We start from the raw sequence: 7,898 nt of genomic DNA, 5'->3' as shown, positions 1-7,898 counted from the left end.
CCTATGTCCAACAGCCCTAAACTCTGCTCTGTCCTGTGCCAATCACACTGTCTACGATACACCCATCCCGATTACCCCAGTCACTGAATCAATCCACCTGATAGAGGGTCTTCCCCTCCTGCGCTGTCCCTCCACCCTCCCAAGCATGATGTCCCAAACACCTTAGTAGGTGCTAAAACTATAAAACCTTTGGCAGAAAACACAGATATGAATCTTCATGACTTTGAATTTGATAATGATTTCTTAAGAATAATACCAAAAGCCCTAGCAACAAAGAAAAAGAAAATAGACTATTTCAAAACGAAAAATATTTGTACACCAAAGGGTCCAAGATCCAAAATACATAAAGAAATGTTATAATTCAACAGCCAAAAGATAATACCATTTTAAATGGGCAAAGAAACGCATAATGGTCAATAAGCATGTGAAAAGATGCTCAACTGAGACAGCAGCCCAGACTCTATATAAATAAGACACCAGAAAACAAAAATAACAATTACGAATGGCAGGCCTAGAACTCTGAGTTACAAATCAAATGATAAGTAGTTCAAACACTGAGAAAAGAAACTGAATAACATTGAATAAGAAGCAGAGTGAGGACTGAATTGTGAAACAGGTCTGCAATGGTGTCCACACCAGCAATTGGCTGCTGTCAAGGAAGGTTTAATCTCTCCTTCTTTGTGCCTTCCCAGGGCACTAGAAAAGTGACTTTCCCCCTAAACCACCCACCAAGTGGCTGGCAATGTTCCCCTGGGCCCATGCCCAGGGCTCCCTGAGGCCAGGCTGGGCCATTTTGCTTCTGGCACCTGGAGCATGCCATCAACTCCACATTCAGAGGCTCACTTTCTGCCTCCAGCAGTTGAGAGAAGCTGTGTCAGTTCATGCCATGATCACCTGTGAAGTGGTCTGTTCACTCTTGATGTTCTCTCATGAGCCATCCTTGGGCATCCTGGGCTTGGCAGGAACTCTCTGGCAGAGCACTCCTGCAGGTGTAGTGTCAGGTATATATATCGTTTGAACGACTGCCCACTACCTGCTCTGGCACCCATGTGGATGAGGCTGTTGTGCATTCCGTCCCTCGTGCCCTCTACCTGCTTTTGACAGCAGAGGGAGCCACCTCTGAGATGAGCAGAATCTCAGGCCGGGTATCGTGCCTTTGTCCGCCACAGCCGCGACAGGAGCACCATTCAGGTGCACGGCCAACTCTCCTCCCGCTCGCTCCTTTTCTTACTCATCCCTTATTAGATTTTGCTTTGTTTCATTTCTATTGATTTTTCTTCTCTTTTGGTTTCTTTCCCTTTTTCATGTCCACTTTTACCCCTCTCAGTTTTCGTTCATCTTTTCGCTTTTACTGTCCACCCCAGTTTTGTTTATTGGGTGTATTCTCTTTGTCTATGTTTCTCTACTCTAACTCTCTTTATCCCACTTGACAACAGACAGCAATATTGGTATCTGTTGTTGAGTTGCCTGTGACTCACAATGACCCTGTGTACAACAGCTCTGAAGCCTGCCCTGTCCTGAACCAGTCTCACTGACTCCAACAATCCTACCCCCAGTGCCCCAGTTTCTTTATCAGTCAATTTCATTATGGCCTTTCTCTCCAAGACAGACCTATTTGCTTTCTTTGGCAGCCCATGGTATGTTCAGGACTCTTCTACAATACCACAACTCAAAGGCATCAATTTTTCTTTTGTCATCCTTAGTCATTTTCCAGCCCTCTGATGCATAGCAAGTGATTGCAAAGACTATGGACTGGATCAGAAGCACCTTAGTCTAAACTGATGTCATGGCTTGTCAGTACTCTGTAGAGGTTCCTGACAGCAGATTTTACCCAGTGCAAGTAGTCTTTTGATTTCCTGACTGTTGGTGCCAAGAATGTTTATTATGGAGCCAACCAAGCTATAATTTTTAACAATCTCAATCTCTTCACCATCTATCATGGTGCTGCCGCCTAACCCAGACGCACACATACGCACATACACACAGCCCATAGCTTAGGACATTGGGTAAAAGTAAAGACTGACTCCGTTTATTCAATGACAGATTTAAAACAATACCAGCTCAATCTGCCCTCAGCTGTTCTACATGAACAGCAAACTAAGAATTGCACACACATATCTCCATCCTGGAGGACTGTGATAAACAGTCAACAGAAGACAGGGTATAAAAGACTAAGAACAGCCAGCTTTGTGAACTGCCAACACACTTAGACAGCTTAGTCAGATAAATCAAAACAAAATAATACAAAGACAACATTGCAATGTCTCAGATGCAGAAGATAACATCAACCCACCCACATACATGCTCCAAAAAATAGGCACAAAAAGTGAAAGATACAGAACTAGAAATTCTTACAGGGATAAAATGCCATTGGAACTTCCTGAGAAGGAATGCAAAAGAATGGTTGTTACCTTCATAGGACTGAGAAAAAGTTTGAGGAAACCACAGACAAAATAAAGGAAAATTAGATAAAAATGTAGAAGAAAAGGGGGAGGGAAATACATGACCAAATACATAAAATAGCTTCTCAGATATAAGAAGCCATACAAAAGAGTAAGTTGAAATTCAGAATATTAAAGTTAAAATATCAGAAATAGGTAATACATTGGAAGAATAAGATATTATAATTTATTCAATAGAATACAATTAGTGAGATGGAAGGCTAATCCCTCAAGACTAATCTGTGCTAGAGGAACAATCACAAGAAAGCATAAGAATTCCATCAAGGGAAATAGCTCAAGTATGACTGATATTCCAGAACAGAAAGAGGACCACCCCAAAGACATCACAGAGAAAATACCTGAAGATTTGCTGGGGAAAAAGAAGACATGCTTTCAAGAAGCTGAGAAAATACCAAACAGGACAGATCCAAAAAGAAAAACACTAAGAGAGATGAAATAATAAAATTGTCTAAAATAAAATAAAAATAATAAAAAGATAATAGCTTGGAGAAATGAAGTGTTATCTACAAAGAACAACCAGTAATTCTGAATTCTGATTTCAGTACAAATGAACCAGCAAGAACAAGTAATTTCTTTTTTCTCAGCAGAGGTCATGTTGGCAAGAAGGCAATGAGATGACATAGATAAAACTCTGAAAGGAAAAGAAAATTCAACCAAGAATTATTTGTTGTTGTGTACTGTCCAGTTGGAACCAACTCATAACTGACCCTCCCGTGAGTTTTCAGAGTCAGTAATCACTTGGGAGAAGATTGTGCATCCTTCTCCCACAGAGCAGTTGGTGGATTTGAACCTCATGCCATCAGGATTGCAGCACAGCTTCTTGTCACCAGGCCACCAAAACTGTCCCTCAGATAGGACAGTGAAATGAAGACATTTCCAGATAAAGGAATTGTGAACACTAGATCACCCTTTTTACCAAGTTGTGACAAGAAATCTGGAGGACAACCACCTGGCCAATGGACTGGAAAGGATCTATATTTGTTCTCAAAAGAAAGATGAACTGACATAGTGTGGAAATTATCGAATATCATTAATATCACATGCAAATAAGATTCTGCTGAAAATCATTCATAAAAATAACTGGAACAGCACATTAATAGAGACCTTCCAGAAGTGTACACTGGGTTTAAAAGAGGCCATGGTACTAGGGATATTATAGATACTATTAGCTGGATCTTGTCTGAAAGCAGAGAGTCCCAGAGGAATTTCTATTTGTGTTTCATTGACTGTACAAAGGCATTTGACTGTGTGGAACACAACAAACTGTGGCTAACTCTGAAAAGGATAGGAATCCTAGCACATTTGATAGTGCTTATATGAAACCTATACTTGGACCAGGAGGCAGTCATCAGAACAGAACAAGGAAATATAGCATGAATCAAAACTGGGAAGGGTGTCCCCCAGGGATGACTCCTATCTCCATGCCTTTTAAATCTATATGCAGAACAAATTATCTGGGAGGCTGGGCTCTGTGAGGAGAAATGTGGCATCAGGATTGGAGGTAGACTTATCAACAAATTGCATCAAGCAGGGTTGTGAAACTTGCTTGCAGAAACTGAGGAGGACCTGAAGTGCTTGCTGCAGAAGGACTGCAGCCTTCAATATAGATTGAAGCTCAACATCAAGAAAACAAAGTTTTTCACCACTGGGTCGAATGGCAGCATCATGAATGATGAAGAGAATGATGAGGATGGTGAAGAGCTTGAGACTGTTAATAGTTTCAGTTAGTTTGACTCCACAATCAACACTCGTGGTACCAGCACCCAGGAAATTAAAAGATGAATTGCACTGGGAAAGTCTGCTGTCAGAGACCTCTCCGATCAATTGATGCAAAAAAGGCCTTTGACAAAATCCAACATGCTTCACTGATTAAAACACTCAACAAAACAGGAATAGAGGAGAATTTCCTCCAAAAGTAAAAATAAAGAGCCAACATCATTCTCAATGGAGAGAGATTCAAGTCATTCATTTTGAGAATAGAAATTAGGCAAGGATGCCCATCATCACCTCTCCTATTCAATATTGTACTCTTAGAAGTCTCAATGATAGCAATAAGAAAGAAAAGTTAATAAGATGTATCCAAATTGGCAAAGTGGAGGTAAAATTGTCTCTACATGCAGATTATGATATTATACTTAGAAAACCCTAAAGATTTAGTGAGAAAATTACTGGACATAGTCTACCAATTTAGCAAAGTGGCAGGATACATGATCAACATGCAAAAATCAGTTGCATTTCTCTACAATGACAAAAACAGAAATGGAGCTAAGAAAAACAATACCAATCACAATAGCCAATCACAAGATTAAATACTTGGGAGCAAATCTGAGATACAAAAGACGTATAACAAAGAAAATAACAAAACGTTACTATAAGGAACAAAAAGAGACCTGGAGAAATGAATCATATACTATGTTCATGGATAGGAAGACTCAATGTCATGATAATGGCAATTCTATCAAAGGCAATCTACAAGTTCAATGCAATACCATTACAGCAATACCATTCTTCAACAAGATAAAAAAGGCAATTTCCAATTTTATCAGGAATTGAAAGAGACTCTGAATAAGTAAAGCACTCCTGGAAAAGAGAAATAAGATGGTAGGCTTCTCCCTCCCTGATCTCAAATTTTACTACACAGCTGTATTGGTCAAGACAGCATGGTACTGCTATAGTGACAGACATACAGATCAATGGAACATGATTGTAGACCTAAAAATAAGCTCATCTGCCTATGGTCAACTGATTTTTGACAAGGAGACACAATTAGTTAAGTGAGGAAACAAAAGTCACTTTAACAAATGTTGTTGGTAAAATTGAAAAGTCATCTGTAGAAGACTCAAGGACCTAGGAGTAAAACCAAGGACTATAAATTTCATCAGAGAAAAGGATGGAAGAATATTACAAGCCCTTCTCCAGCAGGATAAAAAGGAAAGTCACAGACTGGGGAAAAAATGTTTGGTAATGATATATCACTACTATATTCCACTACTAGGAATATACACTAAAGAAAATAGAGCTGCCACCCAAATACATTTATGTACATCCATATTTATTGCTGTTTTATCCACAATTGCAAAGAGATTGAAGCAGCCAAATGAATGGATAGAAAAACTATGGTATATTCACACAATGGAATACTATGCAGCATTGAAAAACAAGGAACTTATAAAATGTTACACAACATGAGGGACCCTGGAGGACATTATGCTGAGTGAAATATCTCAATCCCAAAAGGGCAAATACTGCATAACACCACTACAATAACACACTGAAATAGGACTTATGGGGTTGGGGGAAATTAAGAAAAGAAGGGATAAATAATGAACATTGGAATGGATGAATGAAAGAACTTTTTAAAAGAATATATGATTAGACATTATTTGTATGACAATAGTCCAGAATAAGAGGTACACAGTCAAGTGAACTGGGGAAGGGGGAAAGGGAGGAAATTATGCAACAATGAATGAATATGTTTTTTTTTAAGTGAACTGGGAATACACACCCATGTTTATCGCGGCTTTGTTCACAATAGCAAGGAGTTAGAAACAACACAAATGCCCATGAACAAACGAATGGATAGAGAAGTTGTAGTATATTCACACAATGGAATATTATGTTGTATTGAAAAACAAGGAACTCATGCAATATTATTCAAAATGGGTGATCCTGGAGGACATTATGCTGAGTGAAGTACCTCAGTCACAAAAGGACAAATACTACATGGTGCTATTGTTGCAGAATGGGACTGACATCAGGGTTGGGGTAAGACTGAGAAAACTGGATAAATTATGAATACTGCATTGAAACAGATGAGGGAAGAGAACAATTTAAAAGTGATATATGATAGGGTATTATGGTTATCACAAGAGTCCAGAATTAAGGTTGCATAGTGGAGTGTACTCAGGGAGGGGTGGTGGTGTGGGGGGATTGTATACCAATTAAATCATTTTTCTTTTACTTTTCAAAGAGAGGAGTGAACTGGGGGGGTGGGGAGGGCTGGGTAGGGAGAAAAGTGCAACAATGAATGAATAGAAATCCAAAATTTCTGTAAATGTTCATTAAAATTAATAAAAATTTTTAAAACAACAACAAAATGTGAACTGGGGTGGGTAGGGAGGAATGTGCAATAATGAATAAATGAAAACCCAACTTTTCTGTAAATTTTCATTAAAATCACAATAATTTTTAAGAAAACCTAAAAAAAACCTAGAAAGAAGTAATGAAAGCTTTTATTATTTAGGAAAAAAAGTTGATTAGACTTGTGTCTTTCTATTTTCATAAACATTTCATAATAAGTTTAGCAATTTTTACAAAAGTTTGGATTTGGTTAAGATTACACTGAATCTTGCTTCAACGATTTAGATCCTCCCAGAAGAGCTGTGGGTGAGCATTAACATTACTAGTAAGTATATTCGTTTTCTCCTGGACACAAGAGCCTACTATTTGGTCCTAAAAGCCCTCTGAGGTCCCAACTCTTCTCACTATTTCTTAGTTGTTGGAATTGACAGAAAACCTCATAAGCAGTTCCTTACTTCACCTCTTCCTTGCATGCGGACTTCCGAGTTGTAAAACAACCCAGTTGTAGATGGAATTTGGTCCAGGACTTAAGAACAATAAATGACATAGTTGAGCCTCTACATCTTGTGGTTCCTAACCTTTATACTATAATAGACAAAGTGCTAGTCAATAGGCTTTTTATTGTAAGTACTACCTTTCCTCTGTAACTTGATTTGTGCCACTATTAGGGCCTCTACTTGGAATATTAATGCTTTTTAATTTTTGGCTCATGTACTTTTAACTTGTTAAATTTGTGTCTTCTAGGCTGCAACACTTCCATGATACATCTCAAGGATATGAACATGTACGGCTAAGCACAATTGATAACAGTGCATCTAAATTTCAAAATCAATCTCCATAATAGTCTATGTGTTTCCTACTGCCAAAGGGGCCCTTTAGAGTAGTGAGAGAAGATCTTCACCCTGAAACCCCCAGTGTCCTTTTTCAGCAGGAAGTAGCTAAGAGAATACGCCATCCCCTTTTCCTTATGAATCAGAGTGAAGTCTCTCTCAGGGAGGAGTGATAGGGAATGGCAAAGGACACACTGACAAAGGAGATTAATCAGAACTGGCTTTGACAAGCACTGTGGCAAATGGACAATTAAAACAGACTTTCAAGGGGGGGGGGAAAGAAGAACAAACTGGGGAGAAGGGTAGAGAAAATAGTGCAACAATGAATGAATGAAAACCCAAAGTCTCTGTAAATGTTCATTAAAATTAATAAAATTTAATAATTTTAAAAATGCTTGAGCAAATAAAAAATTCAAACAAGTTGAGAAAAGATTACATTGAATCTATAAATCAATCTAGACAGAACTGACATTTTATCAGTAATGAGTCTCGTTCATAGATATTGTTAGGTGCTGCCAAGTCAAGC

This window comes from Elephantulus edwardii, unplaced genomic scaffold (assembly GCF_000299155.1).
Source record: "Elephantulus edwardii isolate Elephantulus edwardi_28Jun2011 unplaced genomic scaffold, EleEdw1.0 scaffold00017, whole genome shotgun sequence".
Lineage (NCBI taxonomy): Eukaryota > Metazoa > Chordata > Mammalia > Macroscelidea > Macroscelididae > Elephantulus > Elephantulus edwardii.
The sequence above is the reverse complement of the archived record's forward strand: the minus strand, read 5'-3'. Positions refer to the sequence as shown.